Genomic DNA, 27,015 nt, shown 5'->3' with positions numbered 1-27,015 from the left:
GGACTTACCGGGTCATGCCGACCTTGTAGGACCCCGTAAATCCCCATTCAGTAGACCATTCCCCATTCCCATTTGAGCCCCCATAGGGCTCAATGGGAATGGGGAGGCGCTAATTACGGGCCTGCAAATTGCGGGCCCGTTATTAGCTCCAAGGTCCCTTAACGGGACCCGCCTGGTCAGACCAGCCGATCCTGCTAAGGGACCTCTGAATAGGGCGTTAAGGGTTTACCGGCGCCGGCATCCTTACCGATGCCCGTAAACCCTTACCGCCCAACTCGGAATGACCCCCTTAGTCACAAACGACTGTCACAACTTATGGTTATTTCACACAAAGAAATGCTTTCCAGAAAAATAATACAATATGAGCGTGCACCAATCGTCGCAGCTCCGAGCCTCTGTGTCACGCTTACTTCAATCGACGTATTCACTGATCATTACCAGTCAACTTTATAAATAAATATTTAATTTTCAAATCTCAATGTTTCCACCACAGTCTATTTCTTTCTTATTTTCAATATTTAATTTCTTTGTCACATACACCATAGACAATATACAGACAGACTGACAGACTGGCCGTCCCACATATATTTCCATCAATGCTCCTCGTAACCATTCCTGCCCTTAATAATGACTCTGATCCGAGTATGAATTGCCCTCTTTACTGATCCTTGATCATTCGTAGCCTAGATACGTCCACCTGCACTTTAGGACAAGCTCCTTCTAAATGTCCTTGACGTAGGATTCCGGGCTTATTATATAGATCGCTCCTCCTCTATATTCTTTAAACTATCCAGCTCTTCGTTTTATACTCTGACGCTCTTCATCTTAAACCAAAACATAAAATACCCCAACCAACCCTTGGTTACTCTATCCCCATTATCACGCTTCCCCACTCAGTGCTCATTCAGTTTGCCACCTCACTCAGCCTACTCACCATTCGTGTTTTCAACTTCCAACCATCAGTATCGTCTCCTCCTCCAGCCGCTTCAAACTTCAGTCCGCTCAGCTTCCTGTAGAAGTCGGGGAGGGGATCCCGCTTGAAAACATGGGACCCATCCCACCTGTACTTGCAAGTTTTATTTAAACTAATGCCGCTATCTACAAGGAGCTTCATGTTCCTCCAGCTAAATAGACGAGGACGTCCGAAAGCTTTGACCCCAAAGCTTACTAGGTCGATGGATTTTTAACCATCAGCTATGCTACCACGTGTACTGGGGTGTCCAACCCAGCCCTTTAAGACAAGGTAGCAATACTTTGAGATGGATGGAGAAGCAGAATATACTCAAATATCAATAATCAAACTGACTCAGGAAGTTGACAAAGTGTGTCTGTTTTAATATCAATTATCTAAAGCAGGGATTATCTAAATTATCTACAGCAAACATCAACGAACTTGCTCAATGTTCACACTCAACTCATAACATTAAAAAAACTACTTTTATAGTAAAAACTCATCATCATTGACCTTAACCTACGTAGTAAACTACAAAAACCTACTTGGGAAGGTGATAGGCTTACAGGGAACATCTAGCTATATGTTCTATACTTGTCAGGGAAGGTGATTGGGTTTCTAACATTAGGTGGGGCAACTAAGCCCTCCTCTAGTGCAGGTTTCTATGAACGTCTTCAAATACACAACATTCCATTGTTAATACAAGCCATAGGGCTCTCTAATACGTGGCCCTCTATAATTGGTTGGCACCCTTGTACCCCTCTGTAATATTCCACATACGCAAGCAGCACGCAGGATGGCATCTAGGTGCTAGTGGGCTGGTCATAACCATAGCTTCCCACCAATTAGTCTGTCATCTATCATCACTCTTGCAGCCTGCTAGTCAATTAAGGCTTTGAACTTGGCCTTTGAAATGTTCTCTGTGCTGGAGAATATGAGGGAGTATAGGCATACTCAGTCTTCTTGGTGTTGATACAGCTTGTCCCAGTGTCTATTTTCATCCGACCACGTGACTGCAGGCCATGTTTTCGAGTCTTTCTGCATTTAAAATACTATTAAATGATAAACCTCTGACGTCTTTCATGTTCTCGCGCTTCATCTAAGACAGGAGTTTTGTTCTTTTCACATGTTCTGTAACCAATGCTCGAACATTCAGGCCCACGGCAGCCTTGACTTCCTGGTCTTGGCCAACCAAGCCTTTATTTGATTCACCTCCATGGTTCAGTTTTCAATTTCTAACTGCGACACACTGAAAAAGTCTTCCTGCTTTCGGGATCCAACTCTGCTAAAGTACACTAGTGGATCATCCATAGTCCATACATTTCCTATGCACATACATTGGCGCATCGGCGCAATCTATTCACTACATAGCCAGCCTTTAAGAATACTTTGTCTACTTACATTACTGCATCTGTACAATTGTAAAATGACTTGAAATCTTCTTCATTATTTCTGTAGCATGAACATCTTCATCTTGAGCCCGAAATGTTGCTCATATTTAACACCTCCTCTTTAGAGCCTATAGAATATTTGTGTTCTCTCGTCTCTCCATCTCTTCTGGGTGCATAAGCTCTGCTTCTTCATGACATCATCAATCTTCTATTTTGCTCGGTTTTCACACTTTCTCCGGGATTTCATTCAAATGGACATCATATTGTCGTGAATGCATGTATGGCTTCCTCAATGGGAACCTTGCTTCTAAGATTCTCTTAGTTATAGGCATTTTCACTGGTACTGCACGTGTCTCACACTCTGGCTCCCAACATATAGGCAGCATGGGGGAGGAGCTTTGGGTGTGGGTACTTGGCTCCACCTGTACAGCTGCAATAACCCAGGGCCCCAAGCGGGGTTGGAGGCACACTCAGGTCACAAAGAGGATCAGGCCCTGTCAATCGTATTCCCTGTAACATAAACAAGGGTAAGTCACTATTTCCTTGTCTCTCCTTTTAACATGTCCTGGAAGTTGGGACTATTGCTAAGTCACCCACCTTTACTACCTATGACCTAGCTTGATCATGTGGTCTTCTGGAATCCTGACGGTAACCAAACCCATCACAGAAGGTTATGAACATACAATTTAAATGGGGAACTTAATAAAATGGCTATTTCCTTGCTAAATAGGATTCAGAGATAAGTGCAATGTTTGCATAACTTGGTGGAGAACACTCTCAAGGAACTGGAGCTCAGAATGCCCCAATTATTCCTTAAAAGGTTCTAGGACAGAAAGGTGTGAATAGTGAATGAAAGCTCCCCACAACACTCATAGACTTATCAACAGGCAATTAAAATGGTCTAGGGGATCCATGGCCAAGGTGAGAATGAAAAAGAGCAGATGAGCAGGGGCCTGGAAATGCGAAGAGTAGAAGACGTTGCCAACTCCGACATACAGTGATCCCAGAAGTCCCCAAACTGGGGATCTTCCACAATAACAGAGAAAGAAGGGGCAATTCATGGATTCAGAACTCACAAATAAACCAAAAGAAGGTGCAATTATTCCTAAGTGAGAGGGCAAGTGAGATAGAATAGGCTAAAGACATGGAGCATGACAAGGGGATCCAAAGGAAGCCATGAACACAATCAAAACCAGAGCCAACCTGACAAAACTCAAACTCAAACGAGTACATCAGGAATAAACAGAGTTTACGAGACCAAGGCAGGCAGAAACATGGGTTTAATATATCAAAACACATGAAAAAGGGTCTGAAACACCATGGACAACCATGTTTCAAAGTCATCGTGTTTCTTTCTTGCTCCCTTTAAATGTGGTGTCTTATGACACCAATTAATGTTCTTTCCACATGAGGCTTGTCCAAGAGTTGTCCAAGCCTCTTTTTAATTTGCAGTAACCATCTTGGATTAAGATTCTCTCCTAACATTACCAAAGGATACAAACACCAGTCCTTTCAAGATCTTTGGCATTCTTACCCTGTTTCCAGGTCCTTTTCGTGACTCAATCTTTTTTTACCACTATCTCAATCCCTCTCATCACCTCACCCTGATGTTTTTTCTATACCCCACTCAGTCTCGTTCTACCCTTCTGGTCTCTGATCGCCTACTCTTCTTCCTCCTTACCAAACCCTTCCTGTTGCCTACCTCTAAATTTGCCAACAGTCTTCAAAGGCCTTCTTCAGCCTGCTCAAAACACCAACTCCAATCGGTGTAGAGCAGCGGCTTACATAGCCTGGTCACCCATCCCCATTTGTTTTAGTATTCTGTTAGGGACATGGAATTGGCTCTGTTTCCAGTGCGAACACTGCTGGCAACAGTATCCAGCTAAATAAGCACTAGCATAAGAGTAGAAGCTAATTGAAGTATTGAGTCTTTAACGATGGAACACTTGAATTGTAGTGCTCGTGTTTGAACAGGTATTCTCTCTCTTCACGCACGAGAAAGCACAGTGAAACACGATTGTTGAACTTAAACTTGTGAAAAGCACACAAAGGAGCAGTCGTGTGTGCCTAATTAAGATTTGAGACGGAAGATTGACCTTCTGCATATCCACAACTATACCAAGAGGAGCCAAGTGTTTAAACATTGTTATTATAAGTTGGAGAGATAGGCATTGCCCAAGCCAAGAGCGGACAAGGTATTTCCCCCAATGAAGACAGAAACCAGCCTTTCCCAGTCCAAACATTACTGTGCGCCAAGTAGAACATCAGCATTGCTTAGGACCAGGGTGTGCAAGCATTACCTGAAGCCAAGTGAGTGGCAACAAAGCTTCTGGGTAATTATTCTATTTAACACTAGACAGAGGGATGAAGGCAAGGTTGGGGAAGGGAAACTTGCTACCATTAATTGTTCTTCAAAGTTGATACAACCTACATTGCCAAAGCCAATAAGAAGAGAGAAGTGTGGCCTACAGGCAATTATAGGTTGTTGTTATTTGCAGACAGACAACAGAGGCAAAGAGGCTGCCCCTCTGGAAAAGGAAGGTTCAAAGGAAGAGTATCTTGTCTACTTGAAGGTTTTGAAGTACCCAAAAGTGAATCTAGTCATAAAGGAAAACTGCTTAGAGTCACAAAGTACTAAAGCTGTGGTGGTATATTTGGTTGTCAGTAGATTTGAGACTTCCGCAGCATAATTGAAAGTGGAATACTATGAGGCAGATGAGTAGACCCTCATGGTGAACTCTTATAGAAGTTTCTCAAAGTTGAAAGTTGCTGAAGTGGAAATAGAAGTGCTGTAAAGCTATACTGACAAAGATACCTACTGTGATTCCCAATCTTGTAAAGAGAGACAAACTAAGTGTGAACTAGGAACTGTGTCTCATTAACAGTTGCCAAAGTTATATTTATGTTAATCTAACAAAGAACAGTGGTTTTTCTTCTTGGACAATTGGAAGTTGTGGCAAAGCATCGTGGCTGGGAATGACATTGATGCTTTTTTGAGGAAGTGGAAAGTCTTTATTTCACCAAGAAAAGAAGCTTTTCTCTTGTTTGAACTTTGGATAGCAGACATTTTCTTTGACGTTGAAGGAGTCAGGAACTGAATGGAGACCGAGTTACAAACACAGATTTCCTTGTTTCCTTTTTGTTGAACTTTGAACTGAATTGCCTTAAAACCTCGGGAAGGGGAGTTTACCCAAGTAGCAAGAGAGACTGTTAATATCATTGTTGATGTTACTATGAATTGCCATATATTTCTTTATGCATTTGATGTTTAAGTGTGAGGGCCAGATATCCTATGTTAGAGTGTTTTCCTTTAGTTGTGATAGGCAGGGAAATCTTCGTCAGAGTAGGGATAGTGAGGCATTTGATAACATTTATGATTTAATAAAATTGAGTGTTTTGACAAATCATCCAAAAGTTGCCCGCCTCACATTTCTGACCCTTCACAGCTGTCATAATTTTTTTAATGATGTCTCCATGCTTCTCCCATAATACAGGATTGGAACTTTAAGTCCCCATTAACTTTATAACCTACTATCAGTTTCCAATAAGAAATGTAATCACCATTTTTGTGTACCTGAAAAAGGGCTTACCATCTCAGGGAGGCAAACTCTTTTTTTCCCCCCTTGCCAACACGGCCTTGTGATCAAATCTAAACAGCTGGAGTTGGGATTTATCTACTGCCCCTGGTATATTTACACATTACACTATCTTGTGTTTTGCAGCCCTACAGTCTTTATCATGCTAGTTGGACTTAATAATAGTGTGCTTTTTTACTTCTGATGAGGTGCTGGTTATAAAAGAGGTCAGGTTCTCAATCAATCTGTTACATTCGGTTATTATTTTAGTACTCTGGACATTTCTGCATAAATCATTTTAGGATTATCTAGGATCGCTTCATATACAGCGTGCTTTAAATACTGCTCAATAACCTGGGGCCACCTTACCGACTTGTTCGAATGACTCACTAAAGCGATACCTTCAACCCCATTTGCAGCCTGTAATGGGAGAGCCATAGGCTTGCTAATCTGCACAGTGGCAAAGATGGGGAGTCTTTAAAGTTTGATGTGTGTAGCAGGATTAGTGCTGGGCATAGAATTAACAAATGTTTCAAATTTTCAATGACATTCACATTCTCACAAAATCGACAACAAAACAATCTTTCGGTAATACATTTCGAATAGTTCAAATTTCACTTGTGGATAAGAAACTGAACCTAAATGTCATGAAATTTCCCTGCATTTGATTATTGGCAAATCTCTTCAAATAATATTGTAGAGCACCTTGCTTTTTATGTTCATTCCTCGATTGAGCAAAATGTGCATATCACAAGTGTCCACCCAATCCTTACACTAGATAGCGGATTTCGCTCTGCCTGGATTCTGCATCAAAACTTGTGGCGAGGTATCAGCTTCTAACATCATGTTTAAGCAAAACTGATAAAAGTATGAAACCGAATTGTCAGCCACAGAGCTTAATGAACTCTTCAGTTACACAAATGAGGAGTCATTAGGTGGTTCTAAAATGTAACTCTAGCTCTCAAGGATTTCAAACCTAATTCAAATTAAAAAGTAGATGCTGGTACGCAGTTAGGAATCTGCAAAACCTTATGCCATATCTTTGCCTCAAGTACATCCAGATACTCCATCACCCACGATTGCATTATCGCCACCTCATAGGTTAGTTTTGGTTCTACCTTTCCTTCATGAAAAGTGTATTAGTGGTAAAACAGAGAACTTGCCAAATTAAACATTAATTTTAGACATCTGAGCTGCTAGAGCATTAGCTTTATGTTGCAGGAATTCTCAAACGTTTCTTATTTGAAATAGAAATAATCGGAAACCCAAAATAGATTAAATTATTCATTGTCTCTAATGTTACATTGTTTAAACATCGCAAGAATCCTAGAGGTTTGTAGAAGGCTCTAATACCCATGGTTTCTGTTTTAAGGGGATTGATCTTGAGACAATTATCATGTGTACAGGCGATAAAGCACTGACAAGTCTCTAGAGGACAATCTGCATATTATCAAAGTGCAGAAAATCATCCGCATACGCAAGCCAGAAACATTTTAAATCAACAACTTTGGGGGAGATGAAGGCTGATTTCTCCAGAGATTCATTAATGTCAGAGGTATAAAGGTTGAAGCGGCAGGCAGCTAAAATGCATATCTGCCTCAGTGTAACGCTCACCTGGTATCCACGGGGACGTCACTCAGCCTGTTCTGACCTTTTACGACCTTGAACCCTTCCCTGGTGTCTACTCCACTGGAGACTGGGCCTGAAACACAGCATTGGCAGAGTTTAACTCCCTATTGTCTATGTGTGCTTGAACCCCTTCTTCCCCGGGGTCCAACCCCTCCCTTTGATCCACAGCTCACCTTGTTTTCTTGGAAAGTGTGCTCTCTGTCCTGCTTTCAGCGCAGGGGCGCGTTGATTGATGGGGGCTCGTTGCTGCCTAGTTACTTCACTGGAAAGAGTCCGACAGGTAAGTATGAGTCTTTTGAACAGTTCTCTAACTTCGTTCCTTTCCTTCCTTAGATGATGGCCGGCGTCCGGGGATGGCGACGTGCTGCTGAGATGAGTAGCACTGAAGGTGAGTGAGAGCGCGATGCGCGATGCGACCCTTTCGTATTTGTATTGAACTGAGTTATTTTTCTGTGTCTTTTAGGTGCCGCGATGTTTTCAGCGTGGATGCCGGTTATGAAGAAGAAATGCGGTGAGTAAGCGTGGTATGCGACGCCTCTAGATGTTTCCACGCTAACCTGGAGTGTCTTTTCCCTCTTGCAGATGGATGAGAAGTTCCAGAGACAGAGTTCCCCCAGAGCGGCTGGGATTCAGGTAAGCGTTTAAAGCTTGTACAGTCTTTAAAAAATAAGCAAAGATTTGCTGAATGCTTACTAATGCCTTTTTTCTGTTCTTTTCCCTTTTCCTTAGGAAGCGGCGTGCCGGGATGGGAATGACACTGCCGAAGATGCCCGCAGAACAGGAGCGATGAATGATGGGCAGAACCACTGCAAGGTAAGGCTGTTCCTAATGGTGTTCTTGTTCTTGCAGGAGATGAGCGCAAAAGAAAGACGCAGGCCTACTGGAGACCGATCCGAACACGGTGAGTGTCACGCTGCAGGTGCAGAAAACACAAAGCATGTTTCTCAGCCTGGGCGTGGCTTAAATAGTCTCTGGGTATCCCAGGTGTCTCTTGGCTGAACCACCCCAAAAGACTAGACTGCACATGCAGTTCTGGGAACCGAAATATGTGGGGGCATTTATCTTGTCCCCATCAATGCACTACAAGTCCAATCCCCAATGTTATCCTATGGAAGTGAGTGAGTCTGGTGCCACAAGCGCCCAGTCTAACTCCAAGTGGGTCTTTGGAGGGATGGAGAGGCCCTAGAGGGCCATGTAGGTGATCATGGCCTGGCTCCAGCCTGACATCTTGGAGGGCTGGGGACATGAGGGGCAGGAATCATGCCCCTCAGCCCTGACCCAACCTTGAACAAGTCGAAATCCTAAAAGATAAATGTGCTACTTGAATATTAGAATTCTTATGATGGTGGATTATGATGTTCAATAATTCATTTGGGAGACCCCATCTAGCTAATTTAGACAACAGTACGTTTCTATTTACTAAATCATACGCGGCTGATAAATCTATCGAGGCCACATAGATTGTCTTGAAATGTTTTGTCCACCCTGATTCTTGGAGGCCTTTAATAATAAAGCCATTTAAGTTTGTAGCGACAGTCTTATGAACCCATGTCTGGTATTTTTTCAATCTACCAGCAGCGGTTGCTCAATTAACCAAATCCCTCAAAATTAGGGAAGCAAAAATCTTGCTCTCTGTATCCATGATGCTGGTAGGCCTATAATATATGGGATCAGATTGGATTCCTCTTTACAATATGGGGATACCAGAAGATGTTTCGCAAGACTGAGGAGTTACACCGTCCCTTAAGAGTTGTATAAAGAATAGAACCAGGATCATAGACCAAATGTCAGTAGCCAATTTGAACAACCTATCAGAGAGTATTTGAGATTTCCTTTACCTTCTGAAAGTCTATGAGGAATCACCAGGTCCTGTCAGGGTTTGAGACCAGGACAATTGGAAATGACCAGGGACTTTGTAAACGTTTAATGTCTCTGATGTGTAGCATTTACTTGACTTCCTCTTCGATGGCTTATCGCCAGACCTTGTGTAGTCTGTAGGTCTTCATACAAACTGATGTCCCTAGAGGAGTCGCAATTCCATGTATAAACCTTGAGTTTTACCATGTAGATCCACAAAGAAGTGTTGCAGATACTTTCTTGGGCATGCTCGTGTTTAAACTCCTCCGTTATTACTTCCGTCAGAGTCCTGGAAAGATTCTCTCTCTGATCTAAATCAAATAGGCTATTAGGATGAGCTTGCAGATTTCTTGCAGGCCTTGAGCCAATTCACATCATTCACCTGAGTGGTTTTCCGCAGGTAGTCTTGTTGGAGCCTATAATTGAGATCACAGAGTATTTGTGTGATTTTATAAGGGACCTTCCACCTAGCTACATGTTTATTCTCAGAGGTTGGGAGCAGAATCAGCTCCGATACCCTACTTTGAATTCCCTCAGCAAGACTTCTCTGTCATACAATGTTTCTGTTTTTAATGGCTGGTCTGAAGGTGCTGATGGACCAGATTGCGAATCAGGTATAATCTCTCTTGGGTGGTTCACACACATTCCCTGATTCCTCCTTCCTCGACATCTTGGTCATCTTATCTGTATTTCTGAATGTAAAGAACATCTTGGGGCTCTGTCACATAGATGGACCTGAACTGCGAGAAGTCAGTGGATGCTTTCTGTGCCTTTTGTGTAGTGAAGAGGGGCCAAAGAATTAGCCTGTCACCGTTCTTCAGGCACTGATTAAAGTGCTCCACTAAGCCATTAGCATGGGGGTGATACATGGATGGGTGTAGGGATTCTACATGTAGGTTTTGTTTCAGGTCTTTTAAGAGTTGGGACATAAATGAGGATCCTCAATCAGTAAGGATTAGTTTCAGGAACACCACCCTGGAAAAATAAATTACAAAATGCTTCAAGATGTCCTTGGTATAGTTGCACCTCATAGGAAAAGCCTTGGGATAAGAGGTGGCATACTTCAGGATAACTAGGATGCAGTGATTCCCAGAATTAGAGGGACTTGAGGGTTGTATGGCATCGATCCACACCCAAGAAAAAGGGAATCTCAACCATAGGGATGTATCTGAGGTAAGCATCAATGATCGGATTACAAAGTGAACATTCCAGACGGGCTTTTCATTCAGCTGATGTACACCAAGCCAAAAGTACCTATTAAGTGCTGGTCTTTTGCTTCATTACTCCCTGATGCCTTGCCAAAAGGTGGGAGTGGGCAGGATTTAATACTGCCTTCAGAACTATGGGGTAGCAACAGTTGTTATCCTGTCTGTCTGTCTCAATTTATATTTTTCATAATCTGATAAAGGAGTCCTTTTCTTTCCACAGAACAGGTCCAGGAAAAACTGCTTGCTGTCTGCCGTGGAAATAGTGGCAATAAACCCTGCTCTAAGAGAGGGTCCCCCTTCTGGGCAGCTGCAAACTCTGGTTCTAATGTAGATAACTTGACCGGTTCCTGATGTCTGGGATTTGTCAATCGTTTCCTACTTGTGCCGCTACAAATTTTGGCCTCACACCCACTTCATTGACTCAGAGTCCAGCCATGAGAGATAAGGTGAGATAAACCCTTCATCCATTTTGCTTTACCCTGCAGGGTATGGCGCTCCTTTAGTTCAGTGTGCAGATAGACATCACAGTAGAGTCGAGCTATGGACACCAACCACGATGTCAATCCCATATTGTACTGCTAGTCCAGACTTTGAAACAACTCTTCCATAATCATCTTCAGGGGAGGAGCTATTCCTCTAGAGATTAAAGCTTGGCTTCCTGGTGGAATGTTTACATTGTGCGTGTTATAGAAGTGAAAGCCTGCCAAACCCTGCATAGGTTTCATTGCAGGTTTAAGGGGTACCCAAACTCTTCTCTGCCCTCCTTTTGGCTTTCCTCTCCTCTAAATACCACCCACGTAGGACTGGTAGGTGTTGGTTGGTCTCTTCCTCTAACTGCTGATACAGATGACATTTCTTCACCGGGCTCAGTTTCCCATGGGAGGAGAAATCTCTCATAGAGACCACAGGTACAACACCCTCCTCCCCAAACCAGCATTAGTGTGCCTGTTCTTCACCAGCTCTTACCATTGGACACCACCTTCTTATACCGAAAGAAATTATTGATAAACTTGACAAACGCTGTGTACCCATTGAACACTGCGCGCTGTTATGTCCAGCCGAGACTAGCCCCGTCGTGTAGCCGAGGAGGTCTTCCCTGTAATGTACCCCTCTAACTTGACAAAGCAAATAGACAAGCTGAGGGATTCACCATATGAAAGACAGGATGCAAGACGAGACACAGGAGGCGCAGGCCTGGAACACGGGATACCGCGGTTCCGCTGTTATAAAAAATAAATTTATCAACAGACATTTACCATCACAAGACAACAAGACTGATTGGTAAACAAGCGTAACCACACAGTAATTCAAGTAATCACTGACCTGATACACACAAGATGCGGAAATAACCAGGTAGGTTGACATCTGTGCAATAGTTTCCTGTCTGGATGGTGTAGAGAAAAGATGTGCAGGAAAGAAATGTCCAAGTAATTCCAGTTATGCTGAAAACCCCAACTGGCTATTCCCGACGGCACGAGGACGCCTATAGACTTATGGCACACCAATTTGAAGTCTCTAGTCCGTGTGCCGAAAACCCAAAAGTCACTGATTGGTTTTGTGAATCCTAACAGGAAGTTCAAAGGCAATCCGTATGTGTTCCGTAGTCGGCAGGAGGCGGGCAGCAGAGAAGGCAAAACGTGTCCAAAAGTAGTCCGTTTGGAGTTCCGTAGTCGGCAGGAGGCGGGCAGCAGAGAAGGCAAAACGTGTCCAAAAGTAGTCCGTTTGGAGTTCCGTAGTCGGCAGGAGGCAGGCAGCAGAGAAGGCAAAACGTGTCTGGAGACACTCCGTGAGCAAGCTGGATAAGAGGCAGGGAAGGTAGGAGGGCAGGATAAGGACGGGTAGGAACAGGAGCAAAAACGGGAAAACAGGAAGCAAGGAATTTCAAGGGACCGAGGCAGAATAGCGCTAACTGTTCGCAACGAGATTCAGAAGCACCGAAACAACAATGGGAGGTGCTTAAGTCACATGAACCGGCAACCACGCTTGAGTCGAACGTGTCACGTGACGGAAAACAGGCTGCCAGCGTTGCCATGCCAACTTCCAGGCGCCTAGCTGAGTACGTGGAATTCTTTGTTTGCTATACACAGGGACGCCTGGATTACGGTGTTTATAGGGTAAAGCCCGGGCTGCCATGAAGCGTGAGGGAAGCTTGACAGATTCCTCCCCCAAAGATGGCCTCCCCCTCCGGGAGGACCAGAACTGCGACAGAAGAACCGGGGCATGAATGTGATCAAAGGGTTCCCACGTACGCTCCTCGGGACCATAGCCTTTCCAATCCACGAGATAAAGGCGTTTGCCCCTCCGAACTTTAGTGTCCAAGATACCAGCCACCTCATATTCATCAGAGCCCTGCACCTGTACAGGAGGGGGACGCGACAACAGGCGGGTCGCAGGGTGACAGGGTTTTACCAAGGAAACATGGAATACAGGGTGGGTCTTCCATGAAGAGGGGAGTGCAAGACAAACCGCCACGGGGTTGACGACCTCCGTGATCCTGTAGGGGCCCACAAAACGCGGAAGAAGTGATTTGCGACCCGGTAATCGGAGGTTGTGAGTAGACAACCATACCATCATGCCTGAGTGGTATATTGGGGCTGGTAAATGGTGACGATCGGCACCTGTCTTGGTTCGCTCCTGAGCCTTCAGCAGATGTTCCCTTATTGAGAAGTGTAGTGCAGACAAATCCTTAACGCAGGCAAGAGCGGCAGGAGCATGTAGGGGAAGCTCAGGACTCAAGGGCAAGGAACGAGGGTGCCTCCCATACAAGGCGAAAAAAGGGGAGACCCCTGTTGCGGTGTGCAGAGAATTGTTGTAGGCAAACTCTGCCAGTGCCAACACCGACACCCAAGTGCCCTGGAGTTGCAAGGTGAGGCAACGTAAGTACTGTTCCATGGTCGAATTTAGACGTTCGGTCTGACCGTCAGTTTGGGGGTGATAAGCGCTAGAACACCTCGCGTTGACACCCAAGGCAGTAGTCAATGCCCTCCAAAAGCGTGAGGTGAATTGCGGCCCCCGATCCGTGACTATGATAGAAGGCAGCCCAAAAGACCTAAAAACAGTCCCCAAGAATAGGTCTGCTAATTTGGGAGCCGAAGGGATACCCCGACAGGGAACGAATAAGGCCATCTTGGTAAAGTAATCTATTACTACCCATATGGTGTCGTAACCGTCCACCATAGGCAGTTCGACGACGAAATCCATAGATATCATCGTCCAAGGTTGATCCGGAACAGGCAGAGGGTGCAGTAATCCAACGGGTTTGCCATGGGATGCCTTGCACTGTGCACATACTGCACAAGTGGAAAGGTACTCAGTAACGTCCTTCTCCATTGAAGGCCACCAGCACCAGCGTTTCAGGAGATCCATTGTTTTTCTGATACCTGGGTGTGCGGCTGCTGCTGAGTCATGACACCATTTCATTGCGGTAAGCCTAGTGTCACGATTTGGCAGGTATATTTTACCCTGTCTGTAGGGGAGTGAATGGTATACCTTCAGGCCATGTTGAACCACCTCAGAAGGGTCGGTTTTTAGCCAATCTTGTACCTGATCCTTGAGAGACGCACCTAGAGTACAGCCGCAAACCACCTGATGGGGTAACACTAATTCCCCTTTATGGTGGGTTGTGCCAGGGCCTCCGTATATGCGAGACAAGGCATCCGCTTTGGAATGCAGTGAACCAGGACGGTAAGTTATATTGAAGTTAAACATCGAGAAGAACTCATGCCAGCGGGCATGCCGAGCCGTAGTGCACTTCACTGATTGGAGTGCCAATAGGTTCCTATGATCAGTATATACTTGAACCGGATCAGAGGTACCTAAAAGATGATGTCGCCATACCAAGAAGGCGTCGCGGACGCCAGTAATTCCTTCTCGGTGATGGTATAATTCTTTTCATATGAAGTGAGTTTTCTTGAATGGTAAGCAACAGGATGCAAACCACTGGCGTCCGGACATTGTTGTGAGAGAATGGCTCCTAGAGCCACATCCGAAGCGTCGGCCTCCACAATATATGGTAAAGCGGGATTAGGGTGTTGGAGCACAGGAGCAGTGGTAAATGCGGTTTTGAGAGTATCAAAGGCTTGCTGAGCCTGGTGCTTCCACCGAAATGTTCCTTTGGGACTGGTTAGAGCAGTGAGGGGGGAAACAATGAGAGAGAAATCTTGGATAAACCGCCTGTAAAAATTGGCGAAACCCAGAAAAGACTGCAGGGCCTTAAGACCGTTGGGTATCGGCCATTGAAGAATGGCAGACACTTTGGACTGGCTCATTTGGACTCCCCGACTCGTGATGTTATAACCGAGAAACTCTACCTCTTGGACATGGAACAAACATTTTTCCAGTTTGGCATATAATTGATTGTCCAATAAACGTTGCAATACATTGGTAACATGGGATACATGAGTCTCATACGAGGGAGAATAGATGAGGATGTCATCCAAGTATACTACTACATACTGGTCTAGCATATCGTGGAACACATCGTTGATGAAATACTGAAATGTAGCCGGTGCGTTGCAGAGTCCAAACGGCATAACGCAGTACTCAAAAAGGCTGTATTTGGTTTTGAATGTGGTTTTCCATTCGTCTCCCTTGCGTATGCGCACCAGGTTATAAGCCCCTCGCAAATCCAACTTTGTGAAGATCACTGAGGATCCTAACTGGTCCAACAGTACAGAAATAAGAGGGAGTGGATACTGATTCCTGATCGTAACGGCATTTAACGCACGGTAATCGATATAGGGGCGGAGATCTCCTTCCTTCTTAGGTACAAAAAACAAAGGAGCTGCCGCGGGGGACCGGGAAGGACGAATGAAACCGGAGGTCAAGGATTTGTCGATGTACTCCTTTAGAATGGTGTCTTCCTTTTGGGTCAATGAATAGACACGCCCTGAGGGTATCTTGGCCCCTGGAACCAATTCGATTGGGCAATCATAGGGCCGATGGGGTGGCAGGACCTCAGCCCCACCAGCATCAAAGACGCCTCTCAATGCTTGATATTCTTTAGGAAGTACATTGCTGACCACTGCCCCAATCGTGGAAGCAGAGTCCAGAAGAGCGTGACTAGGACTAGAGGACTCCTGGTTAGTACTGAAACATTTTGCTTCACAACACACAGATGGGAAGCTTACCTCCCCTGTGAGCCAATCGATAGTAGGATTGTGTAACCGCAACCAGGGAAGGCCAAGTATAATACGGTATTGTGGGGCAGTGATTAGATCAAACTGTATGTTTTCCTGGTGGCCGCATATTGTTGCCATGGTTACCTCCACAGTGGAATCCGTAACAGGGCCAGACACTAACATGGTACCATCAACGGCTTTAATCAATTCAGGGCATGGTTTCGTGACAGATGGGATCCCTAAATCATGAGCATAGGCACTATCGATGTAGTTGCCCATGGCACCTGAATCAAGAACGACCGAAACACCTGATTTTTCCTTCCCAGAAAAGGCAAGAGTGACAGTCAAACAACAGGGAGTTAAACAAATGGAGTCGCTTTTCGGAGTACCCGGCAATACGACTCCCTCTACTGCCGGGCTTTGGAGTTTCCCTGTTTCTTGACAGGTTTCTTGGGACAGGCACGTAATAGATGGTCTGATCCCCCACAATAGAAACACAAGCCATTTTTCCTTCTATGTTCTCTTGTTTCTGCTGACAAAGGACCTCGTATGGCACCTATTTGCATGGGCTCTGAGGTACTTGGGGCAGCGGCTGGAAGACCGGTTGGTGTTAAAGGAAGTTGCCGTTTTTCCCCTTTCCTCTCTGCGCGCCTTGAATCTATCTGTAGAACAAGATCCAAAAGCTCAGGAAAAGCAGTGGGTATGATCGGCACGGTAGCAAGGGTGTCCTTCAATGGATCAGACAACCCTTTGTAGAACAGGGATGCCTTTTTGTCTTCAGGCCATCCTGTTTCAGCTACTAATTGGTTAAACCTTGCAAGATAGGAAAGGAGAGGCGTGACGCCCTGTTGAAGCCCAAGCAACTCTAAATCTGTAGCTTGCGTGGCATACCGGGTGTCAAAAACACGGCTCATCGCCTCAATTAGGGCATCACAATCATAGAGGAGGTGACTGCCTTCTTTTAGTAGTGGATTAGCCCAAGCCGCGGCAGTTCCCCCCAGATGGGACAATAGAAAGGCGGCCTTTGTAGTGGAGTCAGGGAAAGAAGCCGGACGACACAAAAAATGAAGTCTACATTGATTCAAGAAAGTTCTGTACGTTTTTGGGTCACCATTGAATCTCTCTGGTGGTGCCAAAGGAAACTGAGCGGTCATATACACCGGACCGGCGTCTTGTCGAGGTGGGAGTACCCCTGACCCAGAAGCCATGGCCTGTGGTGATGCATCAGCGCCAATGGGTGCCTGGAGCCCGACCTGTAGGTCGTCTATGCGCTGTTGCGTAGCCGTATGAGCTGCAGTCATATCGTTACGTAACTCTGCCACTAATTGCAAAATAGTGGCCAAGGTCTCGTTTGCATCCATGGTATATAAGGCTTCTGAATATGTTATGTCCAGCCGAGACTAGCCCCGTCGTGTAGCCGAGGAGGTCTTCCCTGTAATGTACCCCTCTAACTTGACAAAGCAAATAGACAAGCTGAGGGATTCACCATATGAAAGACAGGATGCAAGACGAGACACAGGAGGCGCAGGCCTGGAACACGGGATACCGCGGTTCCGCTGTTATAAAAAATAAATTTATCAACAGACATTTACCATCACAAGACAACAAGACTGATTGGTAAACAAGCGTAACCACACAGTAATTCAAGTAATCACTGACCTGATACACACAAGATGCGGAAATAACCAGGTAGGTTGACGTCTGTGCAATAGTTTCCTGTCTGGATGGTGTAGAGAAAAGATGTGCAGGAAAGAAATGTCCAAGTAATTCCAAATATGCTGAAAACCCCAACTGGCTATTCCCGACGGCACTAGGACGCCTATAGACTTATGGCACACCAATTTGAAGTCTCTAGTCCGTGTGCCGAAAACCCAAAAGTCACTGATTGGTTTTGTGAATCCTAACAGGAAGTTCAAAGGCAATCCGTATGTGTTCCGTAGTCGGCAGGAGGCGGGCAGCAGAGAAGGCAAAACGTGTCCAAAAGTAGTCCGTTTGGAGTTCCGTAGTCGGCAGGAGGCGGGCAGCAGAGAAGGCAAAACGTGTCCAAAAGTAGTCCGTTTGGAGTTCCGTAGTCGGCAGGAGGCAGGCAGCAGAGAAGGCAAAACGTGTCCGGAGACACTCCGTGAGCAAGCTGGATAAGAGGCAGGGAAGGTAGGAGGGCAGGATAAGGACGGGTAGGAACAGGAGCAAAAACGGGAAAACAGGAAGCAAGGAATTTCAAGGGACCGAGGCAGAATAGCGCTAACTATTCGCAACGAGATTCAGAAGCACCGAAACAACAATGGGAGGTGCTTAAGTCACATGAACCGGCAACCACGCTCGAGTCGAACGTGTCACGTGGCGGAAAACAGGCTGCCAGCGTTGCCATGCCAACTTCCAGGCGCCTGGCTGAGAACGTGGAATTCTTTGTTTGCTATACACAGGGACGCCTGGATTACGGTGTTTATAGGGTAAAGCCCGGGCTGCCATGAAGCGTGAGGGAAGCTTGACACTCGCACTACCAACTTGTAGTAGCCGACCCTGGCATGACTCACCTCCTCTAGGAGATCGCCAGAACACAGATAGCAGGTGCTTCTATTTTACATACATCCATAATTCACATGTTGCCTTTCCCAACACCCTTCCACACTCTTGTGGAACCTAACACCAACAGCACCAAGAGGCCTTCAAGATTGCAGAAGTACCAACATACAAGACCCAGTTTCATTACATCACATTCATGTAATACAAGTAAAAAGAAAATCATCTATTTGTTTCAAAGTACCCTTCTCTGTCTTTACTCAACTGCATTGTTAGCTCAATCAATAAATGATGTAATACTATCATTAAATTGCAAATAATTGATTTATAACTTTAACCCCCTTCAACTCCTCTTTACTAAGCTTTTACAAAATGTTTTAGTCAAGTCCATATAGGAGAAGGGAGGAGACAAGGAAGCACTCGCCAAAGCAAAAGAAATATATGGGCCTCAACCTTTTTTGGTGCACGTGAGGCGATGTGCCAAGAAAATAGCCTCTTCCACAATGTGGTGTGTCTCCCTTCCCAGTGTGTTGCCCCTTTAAGGGAATGTGTACCTGCCCCTGTGTATTGCCCTTTTACCATGGGCCATGACTTTGTCATGGCCCCGGCCAATAAAAGTACCCTCTGCAGACAGGTGCACCGGAATGGCTGCAGACTCCCAAAGAGGAACGACTGAGTCCTGGTGTCTCATTTATGTAGGCCCCCAGGCCAACACATGGAAGCACAGGCCTGCATGCCCTCATGCCGTGGGACCCTGATGCCAGTACAAAGGCAGAGGTCTGCATGGTCAGGGGCATGGCTGGCTGTGCCCCCACTACCGATGGTGCTGCAGTCCCATAGCACCATGGGGCCTGCTGGATGTCCAGAGCAGGCCCCAACCCACACAGGCACTGGGCCTGTCGAGTGCTGGTGTCCATAGCACTATAGCCCGCTGGATGTCCATAGTGGGCCCCCTGTAACACACAATAGGCATCCTACAAGCACATATTCGGATGCCAGGTTTGAGTCCTTTAACCATTAAAGAAAGTGGTATAGGGTGCGGGGGTGTAGCTTGGAGGAAGACCAAGATGGCTGCACTCTCATGAAACTTCGCAGACTCCAGGGATGTATACTACTAAAGCCGTGTTAGATCCACTCTGAGTGACCGAGACTCACGCAATAGCGGAGGAACAGCAACTGAGCACATCAGGCAGTGAGAGCGGGGCCACGATACCCTGGGAAGGACTGGGTGCAGAGTGAGTCTGCCCCAATTTCCAGGAGTGGGCCATGACCAGGCCTGATCCTGGGTGAGGGAACGAATGCATGCAGTCCCAGTGGTGGCTCCTACAGCAAAGAGTGGCGAACGTGAAGACCATCAACAGATATGGAGCAGTGAAGAGAGTGCCAGAGGGCCCTCACCGGGGGCACTGGAGGAGACGGCGTCCGGGCGTGCTGCCGGTGACTTAATGAGACTGCCCAGCCACGGTTCTGGCTGGTGAGTTCGGGGAGCTGGCGGAGAGCTCAGGGCCCGGAGGTGAAGCTGCTCCGGGGGGTTCCACCCAGAGAGAAAAAGCAGAGGTGCTGTACCTGGTGGGGGACTATCAGCGCGTGGCTATTCAGAGGAAGGAGGAGAGATGGGGCAAACATTATAACTACAAGGAAGCAGAGTATATTTCTGACAGCAATCTACAATGTTTAATCCCCAACTCTTAGTAACCTAAAACCTATTCACTTTGAGAGTCATAGAAATTGTTCGGCTATGCGCATAAAGTCCCTGCTCAGGGTCCCCAGGCTGAGCCCGATTGTTGCCTACCACATTTAAAACCTACTTCCCGGAAGGCCCTAAATTGCATTTCAACATATCCAATGGAATAGGGACACCACTTTTTCTATCACACCACGCTTGCCCCACTTACATTATGGTCACAAGAAAAAGAAAGAAAAAGCCAAAATCACAAACTCTGACTTCTTCTCACCTTGTTCGGTCTCAAGTAAACATGGGTCGGTCATCCAACCAGGACATGCCCAGAACCTCCTCGCCTTGGAGAGACCCAGTGGTGGTGGCACCGGACCAGTGACACACATAAAAACCAGAACCTCCACATTAGAGCAAATGACCACAGAGTAGGAACCAGAGCCAGCCTTATGGCAGGGCGGGCCGGGCAACCGCCCGGGGTGCCATAGTCCCCCAGCGTGCCATTAGCCCCCCCATGGGGCCTGCTCGGGGAAGCCTTTCAAGGGCTACCCCGAGCTGGTATGGTTGGAGAAGTGTCAATTTGAAATTTAACAACAATAGGGTGCTGGCACAGGAGTGGGGTGATGGTCATCTTAATAGGGTGCCACTGCACCCTATTGTTAAATGCGCCAGCTCCTGTGAGCGCATTTAATTTTAAAATGACATTTCTCCCACCACAAAAAGAAACATTTGGCACCTCCACCCTCTCCCCCTCAATTGAACAGGAGCACGGCAGGAGGGTGGGGCAAATTGTTCTTTTGCTGCCTGGGGCGCTGCTGCCATTAAGGCCAGCACTGGTAGGAACACTAAGGAGCCCAAACGGCCCTGACAGCGAAGCGCCTGGGAAGCGAAATTGAGGCCGTGCTTAAGGGTCATAGAAAACAGGTTTGTCTCCCTGGAGAATGTTGTCCGAGACAAGCAGGTCAGAGTTGTGGGCCTCCCACTAGGCAGGGAAGGTGAAGACACAATCCCTTTCACAGCAGAATGGCTTCCGGGAAGCTGGTCTTGGAAGTAGTGGAGGACACACGTAGAAAAATGCTATTGGAACAAGCAAACAATAAATAAATAAAAAAATACATTAAGTGCCGTATTGACGACAAATAGGAAGTGTCGCTGACGGGCCAGTCCTTACAATGAAAGCCTCTGATGCCCAGGATAAAGCTAGAACCCTCTGGGTTGTAAATTCGAAAGGAAGCCTGCACTACCAGCAACCCAAGATTCCGATCTCCCTAGATCTAGCGCCTGTAACCGACAAAAGGAGGAGGGGCCTGAACGCCCTCGAGAAATCCTTGATTCACAAGGGGCCTGTTAAAAGTGGACACTCCAAAGTGTGGTGTGGTTTTACGAGTAATAGTTGTGGGGTTTAACTGCATTTGTATTGGGGTTGGTTGGGGCGCAGGAGCGAGGCTGCAGTGCTGGCTAGTAGTTCGATCTAAGAATGGCCCATAGCACACATCGACGTGAGAGGGTGTGATAGAGTGCCATGCGAATGGAGGATGTCAGCTAGACTTCCCTGGTAAATCACTCACCTGTATGGAAAGAAGGTGATTGCATCTTAAGTGGCAGGTTAAACACTCAAGCACAAAGCGATCTGAATACCCAGATCACTGCTCCGAGTAGGCAGAGAGGGCGGGGGCTTTGACATTGGTGGTCCAAACAAAACGAGAGAATATATTTACAAAGGACACTTGAAGGGCGGTCTGGAACTCTATGGTATATCTGCCAGCCTGATGGGTTCCCCAGAGCTCTTAGGAGTGGTGTTTATGGAGTCATCTGACCCCCTTCGCCGCCCACCCTGGAGAGCACGGCCAGCAAAAGTCCCTGTTTTTGGATATGAAAGTATCATGGGCGGTTTACAGTACAATGTGGCTTTGCATGTTGAGGGCTTTGCCCGTGTTACTGTTTAAGTGGCACAACACAATTTAAAAAAATAGTAAAAGGGGGCGTTTTGGCACATTTTAAAGCACATCCTAAGCTTACAAATGAGGTGTGCTTGAAAATGCACATGCTCCTGCGCCGATATGCAACAGGCACCGGGGCATGGCCAACACATGACAAGGTCAATCCCAGACAGGGCATCCATAAGTATGACAGGGGTGTCATGCAACGCTGTAGCCACACTTGCCTTTCTATTCCCCCAATAGGGATGCCATTGCTTATATTTGTATGTTGTAATTTCCCTCTGGCAGGTCCTGCAAGGCATGTCACCGTGGCATGTACCCCCAGTCCTCACATAGGTGCTGGGAGCCTGACATACCGTGGGGATAGGAGCATGCCCTTGACACTAATGTAGGCAAGGGGGCTGGCCAGTGCATCATGTGTGCTGCCGTCTGGCTCCACTAGCAAGCACAGTTAACGTTTGAGACTAAGGTGACATGCGATTACTCAAACTAACACAAATACAACACATCTTTTTTTTTATTTGAGTTTGTATTTGGGGATTTGACCCTAACAATTTCTCATGTTGGGGTGCATGTTTTTAAGTAATGTGATATTTGTAGTTATTGCTCCAACCCATGACTGTCCTATCAAAAATTCCACACCACAAATCATAAATGCAGTGTTATCAGCAGAATATTGTCACAAAGCCATGCTATTTTTTCCTTTAGATTTTTAATAGCAAATGACAGGTGCAGTTACCGAAAGTAACCGCTAGATGGCAACATTGTCGTATTTTTCTGAAAGCAAGTAGTTACATTTTTGACCGAGGAACAGAAATATATATTATTTAGCTTATTTTATTTTTTTGCATTTTTAAAGGGCTCACACAGCCGGGGGGCATCGAGGCGCTGTTAGAGAGATATGTCTCTTAGTTGCGTATTTATAACGCGCTTAGTAACCAGAGGTTTCTAAGCGCGGATCCGTGGATCGAACCTGTGTTGCTTTATGTCGTTTTGTTTCCAAGGTGTGCAAAACATTCTTGGCAATCTTTTATGTCAGAAATCGACAGCTGGCTTAATACTGTATGCATTTCTTCTAAATATATATACAAAAACAGTTTATTACAACAGCTTCCTCTGAATCAAAACAGAAATAAAACAGAATTATGAGATATGAATTGTATTTGATCTGTAAATGAATGTTTAGACTTTTTGCCAAGCAATATAAATAAATATAAATATGGAAGGGGTAGATCCCCCCAGCACATACACATGCAGCATCTTGTCAATCACACCTAATTACTGTACATTATTACACAATTTTAATCAAAATCAAATGTGCTTTGATACGCGCACTGCATGCTGGGATACATGGGGGTGTGATCTTTCAGAACATTCTATGGAAAAGAGACCTAGAAGAGCAGGGACGTCATTTCACCAAAATGCCAGGAGTAGCGGAAGTGACATCACAGTGCCACGCCCCCAAGAGTCTCATCACAGGAATGATGTCATTTGACCACACACCCCACAGGAAGTGATGTCATTTGGCCACTCCCCCCACATGACATCACAGGAAGTGGCCTCATAAAGCATTATCCCTCAGCACACAGAAAAATATGGTTACGATATCAGTGTATTGTGACATTTCATACAAGAAAGGATCATCATATGTAGCAGTGTCACGATCCATGTTGCCAAGTGAAGTGTATGAACCCAAATCCCCTCCTTATGTGGATCCGCCCTGTTATTTCAACAGGACTACAGAGCAAAACTACATTCTGGGGGGACAGGGACGGATAGGCGGACATGGGGATAGTGGAAAGCCAGGATAAAAGGGGTGAGGGAGAATGTCTCACCAGAAAGCATGTATGGCATCCACAGTTTTTAATGATTTTGCCACTTACCCCATTTTCTTGTTTCATGGACTTCATTACTCCTGCACCAAACAACCAGACGTCTCTGATGTGCATCTCCTTCAGCCCCTAGAGCTAAGTTTAAAATGGGTTTGATTAGTGTATTGGCAAATACTGCTACCTGATCATCTTCCTGTATCTCTTCAAAGTACTCGCATAAGTCAAGAGGAGAAAACATTTGAAGTTCTTGTACATTACTACCATCGCACTCACTTTCAAAACAAGTATAATTTGTTTGTTTCAGGTACACATCCTACCATAGAAGGTCTGCAGAAGTTTGGTGCGTTACAAAACCTGATTAACAACATTGAAACTGTTATTCCACTTATGCAGTGCTTCTGCATTGCCATTCTAGTGCTGCATGCTTACCCAAAATCTGAAAAGGAGAGTACTTTAAGTACTCTGCGTGCAAACCTGCCGTGTCCATCACACATTTGAAGGATGGGCAGGTATTATACACACTTCCAGAAAACAGATCAAGACTCCATCTTCCTCCTTGTACTCTCGTGAGGCTTCTGGTGTAACACTTCTTGTGTTATTTTGGCTTCCAAAAGATTAGTTCAAAATGTGTTCAAGGCATACAGTGCATTACCGAGCAATGCCAACTTCATTACCAAAAGCCTCATAAGTCATGTCCCCATATTTTACGGGGGAAAAAATCCAGGCTGCATTTTGCATTACTCCCACACTCACCAACACTCTTTATATGCCTAGGTTTCAGTTCCTACATGCTCATTGTCCTCCACACCCCGCACCTCTCCATAATGGTACACATTCCAACAATTAGTACTATTGTATAGATTTTAGGATAATGCCCAACAGTTGCTCTTCGTTCACTCTGATCATAAGACTTAAAATGTAGTTTCTTACCAGATTGAGCAGAACAATGGCTTGACAGACGTGTCCGGTGCTGCTGTTTCAATGGCAAAAGAGTTGGGCTGCGGAACAAATGGTGCATGCCTTTCCTCGTGTAAGGCGAAGAGTCTGACTCAAAGGCAGGTTGTTGCTTAGGTGACCGGAAACCAGAGAGGAGGGCTGTGAGTGTTCAATTGCAACAGATCAAGACACAGAACTCTGGTAGTGGAGTTGCAAGTGTTTTGCAGAGAAGAGGCTCCAAGTATGGCAGGTGCTGTTTTGATGTCACAGAAAACTGGCTGTGATGCGGATGGTGCCTGACTGGTTTTAACAGAAGATGCACTGTCTGCACCTGAAGAAGCAGCTCCCCTGCCAGCAAGAGTTGATGTGCTGGTCGATGGTTGGACAACATGTACAGCTGTCCTTGAACTGCCACTCGAGGTATCATCAGACCTCTTGCGCTTGCTTGAATCTCTTGGTTTTGGAGAAAAAATATCAAGGATTGACCTCTGTTTTGGATCCTTGGGTTTTCCTTTAGGTGTAGACATGTTCGTTCTTTTAGTACTGCTAAATCAGAAGCTATTATTCAAGCAAATGATAGATTCCTGGGTGTCCTTCCGACTTTTTGTTCTTCACTCTTCTTTGGGGGACCACTTCTGCTGCATACCAAAGGGGAGACAAATCTGAAATGTATTGCTTTGGCTTACAACTTTATCACTGTACTCCCTGAAAATAAGCTAATACTCCCCAAAAAGAAAAACGGAGATTACAAATACTCCCAACAAAAAATAGGAAACAAACGCCGTGGACCCCGAGCCCCTGCTTTCACACACACAGCTCCATGGATGTTTGGAGAGGTAGCGCACGTAGTTCCAAAGGAATAAAATACTATTATTACTGCCCAATCGGTAGACATGCACATGCTCTTTTAATGTGAATGAGTAACTAGGTGCCACATAATTATTCGAAAAACCTTTCAGTTTTTCAGTTAAAGCATACTTGCTTACAAAATACAGCCGTGGGGAACTGGATTTACATTTTTACTCCCTAAAAATCATTTTACCTCCTAGTTTACAAAACAGGGAATAAAATAGTTCCACTTCAAAACCTTATCTGGAGCACTGAGCACATACCAAATCAGTGATTTCAAGTGTTTATTTTCGTAGTTTACGTGTAGGCCGGTCCTATCTGTCAGGATTATAGTTTAGATTTGAGAGATTAACAGTTGTAACCTGTTCAAACTCTGCCCCTAAAAAAGGAATCCCCTGGGTCCTGAAAAGCTGAAGTGAAGCATGCATTCAGTGTCAGAGTTTCAAGTTAATTTTGTGGTATTCTTTGATTCAATTGAAAAGAGACAGCAATCTTTAGTGTTGGAACAACTAGGACAAGGCTGCAATGCATAAATAGATATGGACTAACAGATCAGATAATTAACATGCGCTGTACATTTTCAATATGTTGCTTCATGTTCATTTACCTCCCACAGCGGTCACAGATAGGCTGGATGTCAGCTGCTCAATGGTGGCACTGTTTGCTGGCGTTGAGAACACAGAAAGGAAGGAACTCCCACACGAAGACGCAGGTCTGAAAATAATAACAAAATATCAGAAAGATTCATTTGTGCAGCACCAAACCATATTAATTTTTTATAGAATTTTAGAGTTCTGGGGTGCACACATTATGCAAAGACAAACTGGACCACAGAGGCTTTGCACATGACAGCCCTAGAGACTGACTTTAGGCCTGGCAAAGATTCATCATTAACCTTCTGTGACTCGGAGGGACGCATGTTATGCACAATTTCCAGTGCCATGCCATCCCACCTTCCAATCTTGAAGCTACCAAATTTACAGAGTACCTAGGAGACTGTAAGAGCTACAGCCACACCAAGAGTGGTTAATTACACACAATTGAATTTGTAGAAAGGACGTTCATGTATTTTCTCACCACAGGAGACCCACACATATGTAAACCCAATACTACAGAAAACTGGTTTGAGTGCCAGAGAAATTCTATACGCATGACACCCCAAGTTGCAGCATGTTACATATGGGTAATGTTTCCATGGTTTGACTTCTAGAAGTAGACTAAAAATCAAACCTAACAGCAAATGACATGCCATACATTCCCAAAGTCTTTCTGATTACACAGTTCACACAGATGACAATATGGAAAGGACAGAAGTGTTTGTAATACAAGTGTGGTTTGAGCAGACAGTCACGTTTGGCCCCAATAATGCATTGAATACTTTCTTGCATTTGGAAACTCGGCAACCAATGAAACTCAGCAACATCATGCACGTCAGAAATTAAGGCATACAGAATATGTTATGTTAAAGGTATTAGAGGGACTTGCACCGGCCTTGCAAATACCTCAAGACATTGGAGCAACTTTGATTTTG

Source organism: Ambystoma mexicanum, chromosome 3p (genome assembly GCF_040938575.1).
Source record: "Ambystoma mexicanum isolate Mex_15411 chromosome 3p, UKY_AmexF1_1, whole genome shotgun sequence".
Taxonomy (NCBI): Eukaryota; Metazoa; Chordata; class Amphibia; order Caudata; family Ambystomatidae; genus Ambystoma; species Ambystoma mexicanum.
This window is presented reverse-complemented; position numbering follows the sequence as displayed.